The sequence below is a fragment of the Macaca nemestrina genome, unplaced genomic scaffold (genome assembly GCF_043159975.1).
Source record: "Macaca nemestrina isolate mMacNem1 unplaced genomic scaffold, mMacNem.hap1 Scaffold_59, whole genome shotgun sequence".
NCBI lineage: Eukaryota > Metazoa > Chordata > Mammalia > Primates > Cercopithecidae > Macaca > Macaca nemestrina.
In genome coordinates, this window is record NW_027257758.1 from 347334 (window position 1) to 366790 (window position 19457).

At 46.7% G+C, this 19457-nt stretch overlaps 1 long non-coding RNA gene across 1 annotated transcript; it reads right to left on the bottom strand.

Annotated features, from left to right (window-relative positions):
- Nucleotides 1-8129: 8129 nt before the first annotated feature.
- Nucleotides 8130-17406, bottom strand: LOC139361543 (uncharacterized). Its single transcript, XR_011619103.1, has 3 exons — nt 17343-17406; nt 16685-16935; nt 8130-8431 (listed from the first exon to the last, which is right to left on the bottom strand). It is a non-coding gene; the product is annotated as an uncharacterized lncRNA (long non-coding RNA).
- Between the last annotated feature and the right edge of the window lie 2051 nt (nt 17407-19457).

The following is a 19457-nucleotide window of genomic DNA, read 5'->3' on the forward strand; positions in this document are numbered from 1 at the left end:
GGGAGAAAGGTGAGAGAAGATAGGAAGAAGGAGGGGGGAAGGAGGGAGAGAGGAGGGGAGAGGGAGGGAGAGAGGAGGGGGGAGGGAGGGATAGCGAGAGGGAAGGAGGAGGGGTATGTTCCATCCACCAAGGCAGCTACACTGCAGAGAGAATGGAGGGTGTGTTGCCTCTCAGGACAGCAAGTTCAAGCTCTTTATAATTGTTAGCGTAAACAGTGACCAGCTGAGGACAGGGCTGTCATTGGAGTTGACGTTTTATTTTCATAGTTGATATTGGGGACCTGGACCTAAAGCAGCGTGCCTTGCCCTTTTGCCAGATGGGCCTATGCTTCTCTATACTTGAGTCTATTTGACTAAATACCCGATATTGACTAGGAATTATGACGTGTAGGATACCCCTTACCACAGTAACGTCAAACTCATATTCTAAATGCAATTTATTCAGGGACTGGCTTCTAACTCTGGGTGGGAATGTTAAGCTCAGTCCAGTTCAATTCAGTAAGCATTTATCAAGAAACTCCTAGACCAAGAGCTCTGTTAGACACTGGGTATGGGGTGATGGGGATACGAAGATATGGAATTAGAACTCGAGAAGCTCAAATGCTTCCATTGAATTCCCTAATGCAAGTACTAAGCTTCAACCTGATGGCTGTAATGTCTAAATTCACTTTTTCTTTATTCCAGTTCTACATAACAAAGCATAAATAATCACAGAGGAATGATTCTGTGTTGGACTATTCAGTGGACAGAGAAGAGCATTCTGACCAGTGTGAGACACTGTCTCCGTTCCCAGGGAGCCCGTGAGGTGGCTGCACAGAGCACACGCGTGAAGATTCAGGAACACGAGCATCAGGTGATGGGAGGGGCACGGAGGCAGCACCAGAAAGATGCCTGCCGAGAGGCCGCTGCAGCCAGGCTGGCCGGGAAGGTCACGGGAGTGGGCGCAGGCATCTCCCTCCAGCCGCACTTGGTTTTCATGAGGACGCGTGCACGGAAGGGGATGACACCGAAATGCTGTGGCGCTGAGGGGAGGAGGGGAGGGACACAGGGCCGACGGCTGGCCCCCACCCCTTCCGTCCCTGCCCCTATGAACGCTGCCAAAATCAGCCCCAACGGGGAGAAATGAGGTGGGTGAAAGAGGTGGACAGACTTGGCTTCCATGGAATTCACAGATTCCAGTCATTAAAAATCCCTTCTGAGTTTTCATCTGGAAAACTTTGCCAATGTACTTAGGGACAAGAGGCAGAGGATGGGCTCAAACCGCCGCCCTTCTCCTTCTCTCTTCATCCACGACCCTCCCTGGGGCCCTGAGTGCGAGAACCCAGAGCTGCACAGCCCAAGGGCGCAGCCCCTGACCAGAGGAGGGAGCCGCACGGCAGTGCCTCCAGCACGCGGATGGCAGGATCTGTGCTATGTCAGTCCCAGGGCCCCAAGCAGAGAAGGCCTGGGGCTCCCAGCTGACGTTTTGCTGTCTCCTTTCTCACCAAAGTCGAGAAGGACTGAGTGGGACTACTAACGCTGCACCTGACGGCTCCTCGGTGGCTGCCGATGTGGTCCTCAGGCTGCGGGTGAGACCCTCTAGGGAAGCCCAGACAGTGGCGAGAATCACAGCCACGAGTGCTCCAGTTGCCCCAAAACTCAAGCATAGCCTGAGGAAGGCAGCGCCCGCTCAGATCCCCGTGCAGCCTTGTGTGGCACACTGGTGAGGCACACAGCACCAGAACATGGCACTTTAAGTGGCTTTGTGGGGTGTAGGAACACAAAGTGTGGTCTGGAGTGGCTCAGAAGTTACTCCCACCAGCCTGCGGGACCCGGACGGCCCCTTTGGACGTGACTGTAGTCTCTCCAGGGCGGGCTCCAAAGTCCCAAGGATGAGGTGAGGGTCGGTCTTGCTCTGAGGAAGGCCCCTGACAAGTATCCTGAACATGCAGGTACACAGCTGGCTGACTCATCTGAAGGGACCTGCTGAGCTACGAGCCAGGGACAGCTAGAAAGAACTCGACTAACACACAAACCCTGCCCAGGCGCCCACCTGGGGCACCCACGAGAAAACTACGGAAGCTGTGAAGATGGAGGTGTGCACGGGGCTGGGAGAATCCTGGGAGGAGCCGCACTGGGGACCAGGAGGGATGGAGGGCTGGGCCCCACAAACAATCGAGGGAGGCGCTCGGTGCCCTGTAGACCCCTCTGCACCCACAGCTGCAGGCCTGGCTGGCAACACGACCTTGTCTGCAGGGGCCCAGGAGCACGTGTGTTTGGCAGGAGCTGCCCTCCTGGAGCCGCACTACGGGTACCGTCATTTTAGAGGCAGGTACCTGATATCAACGATGACAATCAACCATGCCAACCTGAATTACAGCCATGTCCTCAGCGGGTCACTCTTTATGCTGACAATCACAAAGAGCTTGAACTCGCTGTCCCAAGAGGCAACAAGCCCTTCATTATCACAGCAGCAAGCCTCTGTGCAGCCCTCCACCCACGCCGTTTCCTGTCGTGGCAACATGAAGTCCCATGACAGTGACTCAGAGCCAGCCCAGTAGTTTCAGTGCAGGAAAAATCACAAACACTCAAACACATCCTAAACGTGGGCAGTTGGTAGGAGCCAATTCCTAAATTCAGCCTGTTCGGAGGCTTTCTGGGCTAGCACAGCTCTGATCACAGGCTTGAGCTTTCTGCTCCCAGTAAAGGGCGGCGAGGAAGCCAGGCTCTGCCATTCTGCAGGCTCCCCTACGTGGAGCCTGCCCTGTGGCCTCGGTGGCCTGTGCCAGACAGCTTGACCGTCACCCTCAGTGAACACTCGGCACAGCGCAGCAGGCTTGGGGAAGAACAGAAAGTGACCTCTAAGCCCGCAGAAGATGCTAAGCCACGCATGACCTCACGTGTACTGTGTGTCAATCGCCACCGAAGCAGGAACAAGCTCTTAATAGTTCCAGTAAATGCAAAGGCCGCCCTGGAAAACTGCGTGAACCTTTCTGACTACTCACAGGTAGGTAGCTACTGCCTGAGACACAAAGGTAAAGAATTAACCTGAAACTGCATATTATAAAACTTATTTTTAAATTATGGCGCTTAATTGAAAAGACTCCCAAAGAATACTGCATTAGAAAGTGACAGAGTGAAACCGTGAGGCTGACCACAGGAGTCCCTGGAAATTTCACCAAATGTTCTGTCAAAACTGGGAAACAGAAGAACTGCACCTAATGAAACATTCGATTAATCACTCGAGTCCTCCCCACATACGAAGCTATGTAAAAAGTGTTCCCAGAAGGTAAAGTGAGCAGGAGGGCTGTGAACACACAAAGAGAGAGCCACTTCGTCCACGGACCACAACAAAAGAAACGCTAATGAGTGCTGACGACACGCTGGAGTCCAGGGCTCTGGGTGCAGCTGGGACGGGGACACTCAGGGTCCCACTGTCCAGATGGGAAACCAGGGTGGAAACACCAGGGAGCCTGTCCCAGGGTGCAGAGCTAGTGAACAGTGGTTCATACTGCGACAATCCCAGCTGCCAGGCTCTGGGGCTCCTCGGGACAGAATCCTGTTGACTTCACTCTGGGGTGCGAGAGGCAGCAGCATCCCCTAAAGGCACCTGGAGAAGTGGTGTTACCCTCCATCCCCTGTCCCCGGCGTTACCCTCCATGCCCCTGTCCCCGGCGTTACCCTCTGTCCCCCTGTCCCTGGTGTTACCCTACGTCCTCTGTCCCCAGTGTTGCTCACCATCCTTCTCACCTCCAGGCCCCTCTCACTGTCCTCCCTCATTTTCCTGTTCAGCCAGAGCACATCACATGTCTCTTCCCTTTTCAAGAGGCTCAGCTGCACCCAGAGGCATTCCAGCCTATTCGGGATGGGGCACACACCCTGGGGAAATGCCAGCACAGGGCCGAAAGGGCCTGAGACCCTCTCACTGTCGCCCAGGAAGGATGGAACAGCCCACGGTCACACTGATTGTCAGGCAGGATGAAAACTTCTGTGTCCGAAATGTTCTTTTCACTGGAACGGTTCGGACCATTCGTGAACGAATCAGTTAAATACCAGCAAGTGCCACTCCCACTTATTCTCTGGCTACAGTTTTCCACCCACCAGCAACCACACTCCTAGGAATTATCCATAACGCAGAATCAGCGCCTTGTGCCTTTAGGAAAACCTCTTTCTCTCCAGCTTTGTCCTCCTTCCACAAAAGGTGCCTCTGACTGCCTCACTCGCCGTACCAGGATTTCACTCAGCTACGGAGGAAAATCTGCTTGGGGGTCAGAGGTGGGTGGTCCCTGCATGGGCAGCAGGTCGGTGACATCCTCCGAGGAGCCTGGCCCAGGCCTGCCTCACATGCCAGGACTCTGCCTTCTGGCCCTCGGGCCCCCGAAGCTGCTTTCCCTCCAGGTGTCCTGCCCCGGGCAAGAAGGCCGGACAAGGGCCCAGGGCTGCTGTGGGTCGGGAAAGCCTCCTGAAACCTCCCACTCCAGGACCCCCCATCAGTATCCCAGCATCTGGACCTGTGTCACCAGCCGCTCCGCCGTGCAAGAGAATTGGATTTTCAGCTGGGTGTGCTGCTTCCCTAAACAAAGCAGGGTGTTGTTACTCAGGAAAAAGGAGAAAATTGGCATCTTCTTGGCAACCCCGCGACATCCAGCCACCGGTTCTCACCACCCCAGAGATGTCCATCCAGGGCAGATAGTGTCTTCAACCAAGCGCCACTGACCCAGAAGTACAGTAATTAGTACACTTTCACCAGAATCACCCACTCCTTCACCTTTACACCCAAGAAAAACATGTTTGCCAGGCAAATTAGATGTCCAGGAGGTGTAAGGAAACCCCAAGCCTGCTTTAAGCCTCAGACTTTTGAGACCGTTGAGGGCTGTGCGCACAAGAGCAAGGCTGCACCCGAAAGCTCTGCTCCTGCCGGACATCATGGACAGACCACATGGCTTAGCCACATGGACCCTTCCAGGACTTCACGAGAGGGACCTCTGTGGTACATGCAATGATGTGCACTTCGTTCAGCCTCGAACAGACCACGCCCTCGTTACAGGGTCGGTGGTCCATCTCCTGCCATCAGCCCCCCACCTCACCGAGGGTCTGTGTCTGCATCTGAAATAACTTTGCTGTTTTACCTGGGTACCAAAATGCGGCATCGCGATGTTTAAAGGTCTTTAAATATCAACACTCCGGGTGCAGTCCTTGTCACTTTAATGCGGTCACTCGATGCAGGCCTCACTCACAACTCTGAGGTAGCTCATACCTTCCCTACCTAACCAAGGAAGAAACGAAGGCATGGAAGGTGCAGCTCCTAAGGAGCAGATTAGGATTCAAACCAGTGATCTTCGTCACATGCTGACCTACCTCTCAGGGTGAGATAAGGTTGAAAGTTAACCAGGTAGAACAGCGTTCCATAAATCAGCTGAAAATGGTCCCTGTGGATGGGCCTGTGGTTACTCCCTGAAGAACAAGACCATTAGCCCAAAAATCCACCTGTGTCACACTCAAATGTTTACATATACAATTATTTTTAAAATAACCCAATCAAGCATGTTCACAGTCATTTAGAGCCATAAAGATTCTCTGCTTCGCTGACAATCAACCCAAGACCTCTGTCGGCAAAGGCCACGGTGCCAGGTCCAGAGAAGGTGGGACAGAGACACAAGCAGGAACCTCTCCATCCCTGGGAGCCTCGCTCTGATGAGTCCGTGAGGACACGGTACAGACCGCGTGGCACAGGCAGACGGCAGGCCAGGAGAAGGGGCTGCATTGCCGGGAGGCAGTGCTTTGAGCTCTAATGGGTGGAACACTGATAACCAGTGAAGGTGGAGAGAGGGCACCCATCTGAGAGCATGTAGAGGCAGCAAAGCACAGCCAGCCTCGGGGAACCAGAAGCCACAGGGACATCAGGTTGGGTGCTGCTGTCTGCCGGCCACCGGCTGGGGGACTGTACTAGGCCTGGAGGGACATCCCTGACACTCCCCACCAGATGCCAGGGGCACCCACAGCCCCAGGTGAGAACCACGGATCCCATGGCGAATGAGGCCAGCCTGTGAAAAGTGGGGCTGGGACAGCTCTGTACAGCTTAATAGGAAAGTTGGGTTCTATTTTGTGGGGTTTTGGTCACGCCGATGGCTAGTCACGGCAGTCCGTCAGGAAGTGATTTGAGGAGAGACTAGAGAAGGGGCTGCCAAGACCAGCGGAGCATTCACTGCCTGGGTCCAAGGAAAAGGAAATAAAGGCTGGCGATGTGACAGTGGGGGGGAGCACAGAGCGAAGGAACTGGTGGAGACACAGGGCTGGCCCCGCACAGGGCTTTGAGCAGCTACCCGGGGGTCGTCCTATCAATTCTCCTCATGGCCCCAAGAGGCTGCTGTGAGGATCCATCTCCTGAGGACAGAACTGCTCCAGAGCCACACAGCGAGGATCCACAGAACCAAGATCCGGGCCAGCTCCAAAGAGGGTGAACTTGACCCCTCAGCCATGGTCCTAAGACAGGGATCGGAGCCCCCTGGACACACAGACACAGGAACTGCAGGAAGGGGAAACGGATGCCCCGGACCAGTGGCAGGACCCAGGGTTTCAGCCCTCCAGGGCCACTGGGACCAGCCACTGCACAGGTGGACACACGGTGCTTTAACCCGCGCTGGGGGAAGGAGCCCTCACTCTCAGGGTGGAGACCGCAGCTCAATCGGGCCGGCCTCCCTGCTGGGCACAGCCTGAGCCACACAGGATGCTGAGGTGCCTCAACGTTGGGGTCCTCAGAGCCACTCAGCTGAGATCGTGGTGCTTTCTGTAACCACCCTCGTTTCTTTATGGCATAGATCTGGACTCCATCCTTTGCAATGTGTGGGGTTCTAGGAAGAGGCTGGCCAGCCGGGGAAGTGTCCTGGGCTCTGTCCCAGTGATGACGAACTTGGCTCTCCACAAGGGCGGCCTGTTCACCACAGTGAACCCCGGGGACCACGCCCGCACCCACCTTGCTGAGGATAATTCACTTCTCGTCCGTGAAAGAATAAAGCTAGAGTAACTCAATTTCACACTCACTTCCAACTTTAACAACTTGTGTTAGGAAATCAAAGACAAGGACTCTGACCACGTCACAAACCCAGCAAGCAAAATCCGAGACTAACGGAATGATGCCACCTTCGCAGTTCCGAGCTTTACTAGTTGTTTTTCTTTTCTGGTCTGTTTTTCTCTTTTGGTTTAAATAATTAAAGACTCTCGTTGACAAGAAAAAAAATTCTCTATGAAACTAAAAAAAGTGGTTCTAATTAAACATTTAAACATTCTTCCATATGCTTTATAAACAGTTGAAATTACAGCTCTACTTACTGTTAAGTACTTTAACCAAATGAAAGGTTAATTATACAGACTGGCAATTATAAAAAATAAGGCTACATATTCATGGTATCATGAATAATTAATAAGAACCGTTTGATTTCATTCAGACCAGGGATTCTGTGCTAATAGGCTCTCAGCTGTCTTGAAATAATGGTGAAATTTTAAAATTACTTTTGTACTTAAACATGTCCCCAAAGTGAAGCACAGCGGCTAACATCCATCATGGTGCCCTGCAGAGCGACCCACCCTACTATGGCCGACACCCTGATTCCCGAGGGCTGCATCCCGGGGCTGTACTAGTGCAGAGAATGTTCAGGAAACAGACCAGGTGGAAGGAGGGGGTCTTGTCCTCAAGGAACCTCATGAGTCTTGCTACGGGGACAAACAGCGAGACAGTGAAACCGGCAGCCACGGAATCCCGACAGCGATGCTCAGGCCTCGCCATGCATACCCCCTGGCTGGCACCTCCCTGAGACCCGTCTGGCACAGGCAGTGTCAGGTTCCGGCCCTTGGAGCGCAGGGATGGCAGCGCAGGGCCATCAAAGCGGGTGGCATGCCGACAGCGGCCTCTCCGCAAGAGCTCCTGGCTCTCGGGGAGCTGAGGGCTCCTCAATGGGAATTTCTGGCTGAGCTCCAGGGGAAAGCGGGTGGGAGGCCCGTCTCCTCTGCCCCCATCTCCTCTGCCCCAACCCTGGAAGAGGGTCAGATATCAATGCTAACTCTTGTGCTGACTCAATTAATTCAAACAATTCAGAAAACAAACTTGCTTTAAGTATTAATTTCCTAAAAAGAACTAACATGAGTTCAAATGATTCACATAATTAAAATGATTTTAATTGTTAATTTAATTAAAACATCTCCATTTTCACAGCATCATGTACCTTGGTACTTTCTCCTTATTGCATTTCCCATCTTCCAGGGCAGGTTTCCTTCCACCCAGGGCAGCAGCGACTCTGGTGTCTCGGGTATTCCCAGGCTTCCGTCAGCCCCTGGGGGGCTTACAGTTCTGCAGCGGTCTCCATCCTCATTAATCTGCATAAGAACATCCGTCCGCAGGGATGTCCTGTGGCCCCGTGGCCACATCTGACGCGCAGCTAAACGCTGGGCGTGTCGCCTGGTGACAGCAGATGACACAACTGTGGGCAAGGTAGCACCTCTGGGCGCCGACACTCTCGATGAGTTTTTTACAAGACCATTCTTTAATGGGTGAACCCTGACAGGAAACACTAAACATTGTTTTTAACTATTTTTATATCGAGACAAATCTTTGTCAAACGTTCACTCAATGCTAAATGTCACTTCTCCAGCCAACCCCTTTAAGAATACCTAAAACTTAAGACTGGAATGACGCTTTCAAACACATACTCTACTCATGTATTCCCGGGAGCAGAGAGCAGCTTAATGTTTTCACGATACACAGGCATGAAGTTTGGCGAAGGCATTTTAATATTTTTACCTGAATATTTTAATTAAATCAAAAGATCATTTTCACTCTAATACTCTACTTAGAATGTAATTTTCCATTAAATAAACAGTCAATGTTCAGTAACCCACGTGCTGATAAACTTTTGAAAACTTTAGAAAGTATTAAGTATAATCAAAGATTACTTTTAATTTTCGAGCTGGTAAGAGCCTGTGTCAGGGAACAGAGTTGAGATTGAAGAGATAAAAGCACGATGATTTTCTTAAAGAAAAGCGAAATTCGTAAAAGAGACCAGGTGATTATATAAAGAAACACAGAATCCGTTTTCAGAAATGGCAAACATTGACCACAGAACACCAGCGTTGCCCGTGATGAGAGAAACAGTTAAAAGGAAGAATTCACGGTGGCCCAGCATAGATCAGGTGTGGGAGGACAGAGAGGTGATGAAATGATCCTCCTTCTAACTTCCCAGAAAGGCACAAATGGCCAGCACTGTAACTGAGGACCAAGCAGGCACCAGTGTGAACTCAGACTCCATGGCCAGCACTGTAACTGGAGACCACATGGGCAACGGTGTGAAGTCAGACCCCACGGCCCACACCGTAACTGGAGACCACACGGACACCAGTGTGAACTCAGACCCGACGGCACCTGCCTGGGCTACTCCAGCCACCACCAGAACCTGTTCTGCAGCTGAACTGGAAGCTGATTCTGGAAGGAACTGAGGAGCATGAGGACGAGATCCTTCTACCTCAAAAGGGATCAATTTTTTAATGATTTATCCTCTGGTAAAGGGCAGAGGCTGGAGATCGAGTTGACAACAATTATGCCTACTAGATGAACACTTTGTAAAAATCCCTGAATGGTGGGATTCAAAGAGCTTCTGCATGAGTGAAGAGCCATCCACATGCTGAAAGAATGGTACATGCCAACTGCTTGGAGACAGACCTCCTAAAACTAAGACCCATCCAAAACTTGCTGTATGTAACTCTTTAGCTGGCTGTTCATTTGTAATATTTAAAATGTCCTTTGTAATAAATCAGCTAAGCAAACTGTTTTCCTGGGTTCTGTGAGCTGCTAAACCCTAGCAAATCTAACATAAAAAGGAGTTCTTGTCGGGCATGGTGGCTCATGCCTGTAATCCCAGCACTTTGGGAGGCCAAGGCGGGAGGATCACCTGAGGTCAGAAGTTCAAAACCAGCCTGGCCAACATGGTGAAACCCCCTCTCTACTAAAAATATAAAAGTTAGCTGGGCGTGGTGGCAGGCACCTGTAATCCAGCTATTTGGGAAGCTGAGGTACAAGAATCGCTTGAAACTGGGAGGTGGAGGGTGCAGCGAGCCGAGATCACACCACTGCACTCCAGTCTGGGTGACAGAGCAAGAGTCTGCCTTGCGGGGGGTGGCGGGGAAGGAGTTCTTAGGAACCTCCAATTTTTAGCAAAGTCAGACAGAGGTTCTTCACTTTTTAAAAGATTCTTTTTCTTTTTGCTCTTCTGATTGAATAATTTCAAATAACCGGTCTTTGAGTTCACTGGTTATTCCTTCTGCTTGATCAAGTCAGCTCTTGAAACCCTGTATTGATCTAGTTCAGTTACTGTGTTCTTCAGCCCCAGAATCTACATTTCTTTTATTATGGTTTCTCTTTGTTGATATACTCATGTTGTTCATGTATTCTTTTCCAGATTTTACTTGTCTATCAGTGTTGTCTCACAGCTCATTGAGCTCCTTTAAGGCAATTTATCTTTAATTCTTGTCAGGAAATTCAGAAACCTCCATTTCTTTTTCTTTTCTTTCTTTCTTTTTTTTTTTTTTTTTAGCGGAGTTTCACTCTTGTTGTCCAGGCTGTAGTGCAATAGCACAATACCAGCTCTCTGCAACCTCCATCTCCTGGGTTCAAGCAATTCTCCTGCTTCAGCCTCCTGAGTAGCTGGGATTACAGGTGCCCATCACCATGCCCAGCTAATTTTTTTTTCTTGTATTTTTAGTGGAGCTGGGGTTTCACCATGTTGGCAAAGCTGATTTTGAACTCCTGGCCTCAAGTGATCTGCCTACCTCGTCCTCCCAAAGTGCTTTGATTACAAGTGTGAGCCACTGCACCTAGCCAAAAACCTGTATTTCTTTATGGTCAATTATTGTAGATTTATTTTGTTCCTTCAGTAGGGTCACATCTCCTTGATTTTTCAAGGTTGTTCAATATCTCCCAGTCTCACAGAGCTGTGCCAGTTGCCATAAGACACCCTGTATTTCTCCTTAGAGCTGTGCAATGATAGCCTGGGATGCTAAATGCATACTTCATTACTCTCCTTTCCTCCACTAGTCTCACATATTCCTCTGGGGGAGAAGTCTAAGGGGTCTGTGCCTTCTACCAGTCTCACAGAACCATGGGGGTCACCATAAACCTCCATACAAGCCTCCTCAAAATTCTCTACCTTGGCTTAGGAGTATGGGAGTCACACTGCAGACAATGGAGGCATAAGAAAGACATCAAAGACCCCTGTGAGCTTCTAAATCTCTACAGGCATCAGTAAAGATGGGTGCTAGACTGTGAGGCATGCCCATCCTCATGGGCAATCTCAGGATTCTCTAAGTCCTCCAAGGAGCCCAGCAATGGCTTATGTGGGCCTGGGCCACCCTTGCCAGCAGGGAGTAGTACTAAGGATGAGATCCACCAATGGCCACTGCTGAGTTATGCCAAATGAGATGTCCAGACCTCACAGTGCCTAGGAGGACAGATGGCAGAAGCTCAGCCAGGCCACGGAGATTAAAACAGTGCTAGGGGCTTAATGTATGTTTTTAGTGGGTCTGCTACATGTCGAGTTTGGATCTGGAGTCCAGCCTATAATCCTAGCAAAAATTAAACACCAAATATGATATTCAAAAAAGTGTATGTGGCTAAAAACATATGTTGGAAATACACATGACTAGAAACGTCTGGATTCAAAGAGAAATTGCTAATTCCATAAATATGATAGAGGAATTTAATAACAAGATCACACTTACATAAATAATAAATATCAACTCTATATTTATCTGAGTTGTAAAGACTTTTTTTCCCCATCTCAGTACACTAGTGGGTATATGTCACCAGTAAAATCAAAGGAGTATTCCAATTACATTCATGATATTAGTAAGTCTGATAAATAAAAGTAGCCAGAACCATAGAATTGGGGCTACAGCTGTGATCTTCAAGGAAAGTAAAACTTTAAAAACACTCATAAACCAAGATAAAGAAAAATAAAACAGTAGTTACTTGACTTTCCAAATTGTTACAAATGCAGTACATAATAATAAAAGTTAAAAAGTTAAAAGAATTTAATAAATAATAAAATAATGTAATGAATGAACAGATTTGACAGAAATCAATAATTTTAAAGTTTTGAGAGCAAGATCATGAAACCAAAAAGACTCATGGTGGAAAGAAAAAAACACAGGTAAATAAAAGAGACTGTATTTATTTAAAAGTAGTAATTCAAAATCTAAGAAATCAGAACAATTGTATTCTAACATGAATACATGATACATTGATTAATTTCCATGAAAATAGAGTTAAAACTTTCCCTCAGTAATCAGCAGAAAAAATCTGATTAGCTAATTTTAATGTTTAAGTTATACATCAGAGTTCATGTCAAATCACTTCTACCTCCTTTGTAACGTAAATGCTTTTGAAGGAGAAAAATAAGCCTGTCCTCATTAGTTTATTATGCTAATCAAAATGAACATAAATGCAACAATAACTAGAATTTTAACCAACAATTTTCATTAATTATATTTGCAAAAATCATTAATACACTTTTAGCCATTTGGCTATTTATTTTGGTCACGTGGCCATCACTGGTATGGTTAAATAATACCAGAGCATTGTAAAGTGGAGTTAATTAAAATAATAAAAGGATAATTCCATACTAGAAAACGTATTACTTTCACATATTAATTTTAAAGATTAAAAACAATCACATCAACTGATGTTTGAAAAAACACTTTCAAATAATTTAAATCTTTAAAAATAATTTAAAATCTTTAAAAATCATATCGAATTGTGAGGACTAATTATTCTTAATCAATAAAATCTAAACTATATATTGAAGAGTTAACAAAAGAACCATTTCCACTTAAGGTAAGGCTGGAATAAGGAGGCTGGCTGGGGCTGATGCCATTCACCACTGCACATGATGCCTGAGGTGGGACCAAAACAAGACGGAAAAGGAGAGGGACTACAAAAATGGAGTCAAAGACATGAAACTGTAGTTATTCTCAGATGATGTGACTGTAAACTTGAAAAAGTAGAATCCATTCTAATTATCAATACTAATAAGAACATTTAAAAAGTGGGCAAAACTATTCTGAATAAGCTGAAATCAGTATTTCCTGTTTAGTAACATTAATCTTTAAACAAAGCAAACACACAAAATCAGTCTCTATTTACAATAGCAAAATATTATGAGGAACATTTGAAATAAATTTGTAGGCCCATGTAAAGAAATTTTAAAACTTAATGAGGACATTGAAATGACATGAATATAGCCTGAAAATAATATTATTAGATTGGAGGACACAGTGACATAAAACCCCGGTGACTGCAGACTCAGGGCAACCTAGACTTAAAAGTCACATGTAGTCTTTCACATGTAAAAAATGAGAATTAGTCTAAAAGCCAATTTTGTCTAAATTTTGATTTTTGGTGAGGATATAGTCAAAATAGTTGTGAAAAGAAAAAAATAAAGATGTCAAATTTCATGTAAATCTATGTTAGTTGGAAATTTAAAATAAGTCATGTAAATATTCATAATATTAAACAATATCATAAGTGGACTCAATAAAACATAATATTTTATCATATAAAATAGGTCCTGCCTTCCTGAGGAAAACATAAAGTCAAACGGCATGAAGGAAGGATTTTGGTTTCGCTACAGAAACATAATAAGACCCCTAAGTGTGTATTTGTGTGTGTGTACATACAATTAAACTACAAAATATAAAATATCATCTAAAATACATCAAAAATGAGTCACGCAGAAAAATTCATTTTACACATACATCTATAAAATAATAAAATGTATTCAGCCTCACAATTACTTTGTGAACTGGAAATAATAATGAATTGTCATTTTATCCAAATCTACAAAAGCATACATACAGTATCAAGTTCTGGTTAAAGCAGTAGATGAACTTTATGTGGTAGTTAAGAGTATCTACAGTTTGTGGGCTGCATCTTGCTATATTACAATATAAAATGTACCATTTATTTACTCTGCGATCAAACCCCCAAGTTACCCAAGTGGAGGAACCCTCAGACATTTGCAGATAAGTCAGTGTGCTAGTAAGCAGCATTCTTTACAAATCTATGAACATCAAGGTCTCCTTGGAACAGACGTGCTGTGAACAATTTCTAAAATACCCTCCTGTTAGACACTTACGTTGATTCCATTCTTAAAGCAATTACTGAATAAACAAACTCCATCGTGTGGATCAAATGCTACTTTAATTTGTCATAGCTATCATTTTCTAAAGTCTTCCTTCTAATCCAAATCATTAATATTTTGAGGCTAGATCAATACTGATTCATTGTTTTAAGCTTCAAATGCATTATACAATTGGGCAGAACAAATTTCCTCTCATTAATCTTCTTTTCCAGGATTTGTCAGGTATTCCCAGCATTAATTCACTACTAATATGCACAGTGTTTCTAATCATGGTCAACAAGATCTGACAGTGCATCATCCCTAAACGATCCATACTTGCCTCACTGACATTATGTGGCCCACTTCCACACCATGTCTGGGTGTGAAGGCCTTCCCATATGATCCCCCGAATGGAACTTCACAAGTTAGAAATCACTGGGTCACAGTGTGATACTGTGAAGATGGGATGAAGTTAAGGGAAGGCTATGAGTGAGTTAGGAAATGTGTTAGGCAGGGTCAGATATTACGAAATCCTAAAAACAACATTTAAGGAGGGAGATGACAAAACAATCAGTGAATAATATGACTTTTTCCAGTGAAAATGTCATATCTAATTGTTCTCCATTTTTCTTCTCTGAGCTTCTTTCTAAGGCAAGATGTGTCTTGAGAAGTCCCTGCTGAATGTTAGGAACATGCATTTCAGGACTTCCCATCGACATACCCTCTTTCTTTACCACAACCACATATATGGGGGCATAACTCAACATGTGAAAAAGACAATCTTCTGCTTTTCACTGAACCTCCAGGAATTCGGGACAATAAACTTCTACCTGGAGACCAACAGGTGAGTTTTTCTGCCCCTTCCTTCATAACACCCTTCTTCCCTAGTAAAGTCCACACACATCCTTACATGGCAGCTGTGGGTATATGAACTGGTCTGATCCCTTTTAGTCACAGAGCCTGAAGTATCTGCTAGTACCTGCTGAACACAGTGTCATGGGTGTGAATGGGCAATGCTTTTTCTTTCTCTGGTTCCTGCTGAAGTCTCTGCTAGTACCTGCTGAGCACAGGGTCATGGGTGAGAATGGGCAATGCTTTTTCTTTCTCCGGTTCCTGAGCTTCCCAAGCTCTCTCTCACTTCTGGATCCTGAATACCCAAATCTTATTGCCCCTTCTCCTCCAAGCTTCCTTCCCGGAACCAACAGCTCCTCCTCATTAGAAAGACACCTTTGTTCTGTGCTTACTTTAAAAAGTCTAGCTCTTTCCCTATCCACTGCCTTATGTCACTATGTGTATGTCTTGGGGCAGGTGGAAAGGTGAACAGAAGCCAGTAGACAGTAACCGGCACCAGCTTAACAGGAATGACATGATCTGGATGCGACAGTGGCAGTTTTCCCTTAACATCCCTGCCCCCTAAAGATTTGAGATCAAATTTCCCACTCTTAAGTAATAGCAATTTGTCTTTCACGGTTTTAATCATATTGACTAAAAACATTTGTCTTTTCCAGAACATCACATTAAGTCATCCAAAAATATAAAAATTAAAAAGATGTAATTATTGGCAATAAAAAACATAAAAGGTGAGCTTTCGAAATATCTTTGAGCAATTTATTCATTATGAACACATGGAATCTGTTGGAACAAAGTTCTAGGACAATTCAGCCCATCCTTCAATAATTTCAGAAAACAGCACAAAGAAAACTTGATATTTATACTTAGTTGGAAATTGTATCCTACAGTCATTAAATACAGAGATCATATAAAGGAATAGAGGAAGATGTTGAAAACTAAACTAACTCAAATCATCCATATTCTTACAAAGTGCACACTGAATTAATGTAAAAGTATTTACCAAACAAAAAGTATTTTCAATACATAATTAAGACTGAAAAGTGGCCGGGCGCGGTGGCTCAAGCCTGTAATCCCAGCACTTTGGGAGGCCGAGGCGGGCGGATCACGAGGTCAGGAGATCGAGACCATCCTGGCTGACACGGTGAAACCCCCGTCTCTACTAAAAAATACAAAAAAACTAGCCGGGCGAGGTGGTGGGCGCCTGTAGTCCCAGCTACTGGGGAGGCTGAGGCAGGAGAATTGCGTGAACCCGGGAGGCGGAGCCTGCAGTGAGCTGAGATCCGGCCACTGCACTCCAGCCTGGGCGGCAGAGCGAGACTCCGTCTCAAAAAAAAAAAAAAAAAAAAAAAAAAAAAAAAAAAAAAAAAAAAAAAAAGACTGAAAAGTATTGAGGCCTCATAAACTGAACCTGATACAAGAAATTTAAAAGGGAAACTAATTTGGAAATCAGAAAATCATCTAAGGAATTTGAGAATTAGGCTTCTGTTGCCCCCTCTGCTACTGACAGTCAGGGCCTCCTCATTGTATTCTGTCCTCCACATCTCTGCTGATTGCCGTTTTGTCTATTTCCATTTACCCCACTACTACTTGCTCAGGTCACTCTCCTTCATTCTCAGTGTTTGTTCAAACTCCTCACACCCATCCACTTCCCATCTAAATTTCCCTCCCCTTTTGTCCCTCACTGGCCCTACCTCCCTCTTCTCTTGTTTTCTCCTCACGATCCTGCCCCACCTCGACATCCACAGCGATACAGTGAAGAAGCCCCTGCCAAGGAAGAGCCCACTTCTCAGTGGGGCACCGGGAAGGTCACCGCTAGTGGGAGGTGACTGTCAGAAGGACGCGGGCTGTCACAGGATTGGGCAGGTCCCTTACCCCAGGCCCGGACTCAGCTTCCTGTCTGAAGCGGTCACCCCGAAGCGGGGGGTTTGCGGAGACGTAGGGCCTGGCGGAGGAAAGGATGGGGAGGCATCTCAGGGAGGACTGGCGTCTGCCAAATCCCAGGGCTGCCCTGAGCTGCCAAGAGGGGCAAGGGTGGGGACGACGGGAGACAAGCCATGTGCCGAATGGGGACCTGACGCGGCGCGCGATAGGATGGGCGGACAGTGAAGAGAACTAGGGTAGAAGGGCTGGACGGGGCGACCTCAGTGATGGAACCGGACACAGACGCAGATCTGGCAACTGAGCGACAGGCTTCGGAGCATTTCAGGGCGTCGCGGGGCTCCCCGCCGACAGTGGGGCTGTTGCCGAGCCTGTGACGTCCGTGGAGACCCACAGACCCCGGGTATGGAGGATGGCGCAGGAAGGGGACTGCGTGGCTGGGTTTGGCCACAAAAAGCGGAGGGCACTCACCCGAGCGGACCTTGGCTCCGGAGAATCCGTTTCCGGGTCAACAAAAAACGCCGCGCGAAGGGCGGGGCCAGTACGTGCCGGGCGGGGAGGGGTGAGGCAGACAAAAAGGCGGGACCGGGCCGGGGCGGGGTCTCGGGCCGGGGCAGGGCGCGTTCTGAGCTCCCGCACGCGCTGCTTGCTTTTCCGACCCTGCCAGTGTTTCCCCTGGGCTGAAAGCGTGTGTCTGCGTCCGGTTCTGTTTGAGTGCGTTCAGTGCACCGTGGGGGCGCGCTGCTTCCAACTTCCTGTTAGGTAAGAGGCGCGTGAGCCTCTTGTGCCGGGGGCGGTGCTGCTGCCTAGTCGGCGCCCGGCGGGGACGCGAGTCCGTACGTGCCGGCGGGAGCGAGAGGCGGGTGGGCACCCTCGCGATCCCGCACTCCGCCTCTGGGTAGCAGCCTCCCCGGCCCCACACGTTGTGACGCGCGCTCGGGCTCCGCGTTAGCGTGGAGTCAGAGGCGTAGCAGTCGTCGGGCCCAGGGCCGGAGGGGCCTGGACCGGGCAGGGTCTTGCCCTGGACACCGCGCTGGCCGCTGCTCCGCACGGGTTCATTGCGTTCCTATTTTCAACCTGTCCTGCACCGCATCTGAGATGATTTATAAATTCGGTACCTTTGGGACAGGCGTGGATGATCTCCCATAATTTGCTTCCGTTATTAATTTCTAAATGTATTGTAATACCACTATCTAAAAGTATTTTTTATTTGAAATATATTTTTATATATATACATGCATATATTTATTTCTGAATCTTGTTTCCAGTACGTATAATGAGGCTTGTAAAGTGGATACTGTTCAGGAGATAGGTGGATTTTGCTTTTAAGTAGTAAAGACTTGGTGACTATTACTGGGGCTATTTGATAAAGATGTCTTTTTTTTTTTTAATGAACATTAAAAGCAGTAAGATTGGATTTCTGGATTTCATTATCTTGATTTATATCTTAATTTGTGAAAAATGTAAGTTAACTCATTTTTATTTCCTTTGCAGAATCTGAAGTTTGTGCTACCGATGATTATTTCCAAAAAAGGCACACTTCTGGTTTTCCCAGAACTAATGTTATCTTTTCCATCTTTTGAGTTTACTTGATATTAATGTTTGACCTCAAACACTCATGTTACATTTTGGAAGAAAACTTTCTCTTAGCCAATGGAACATAAACCACCCTGGAGTTCATATAAAGGAGGCGTTAAATGCCTCTGACAGTGTCATGTGTTAAAACTCATGACCAAACCCAAGGTCACATAGTTTTATGTGTTTTATTCTAGAATTTGTATAGTTTTGTCACCGGAAAAGGGATCTTGTCCCAGACCCCAAGAATGGGTTTTTGGATCTCACATTGGAAAGAATTTATGGCGAATCACAGAGTATAGTGAAGTTAAGGTAGTTTATTAGCGACTACTCAGCTACATAGCAGGGCGTCCTCAGAAAGCAAGAGGAGGAATGCACCTGTTTTAAAAAAATTATTTTTTGAGGCGGAGTTTCACTCCTGTCACAATGGCATGATCTCGGCTCACTGCAGCCTCTGCTTCCTTGGTTCAAGGTTTCTCCTGCCTCAGCCTACCAAGTAGCTGGGATTACAGGCGCGTGCCAACACATCCGGCTAATTTTTTGTATTTTTGGTAGAAACTGGGTTTCACATGTTGGTCAGGCTGGTCTGGAACTCCTGGTCTCAAGTGATCTTCCCGCTTCAGCCTCCCAAAGTGCTGGGATAACAGGCATGTGCCACCGCGCCCGGGCTTAATGTTTGTTTATATAGGTTATTATAAATAGTGTTGTCTTTTATAAAGGCTTGTGATCAGTTTGTGACAGGCTATTAGTATTGTTACTTGTCTATGTTACTGTGGATTTTAACAAGAATTTATGAGTGTATTATTACCTTTAAAGTAAAACTTATTTTTAAAGTAAGAATGCTTTTTTGTTCTTAAAGTCCTGGTACATTTTTATAAGTTTTATGTCTTTATTTATTAACTTGTTCCCGCAACCATAAATATTTTATAACCAAAAGTACTCAACCCCCTAAATATATAATCCAACAAATTTAACGTGTGTGTGTGTGAGGCAGGGTCTCTCTCTGTCGCC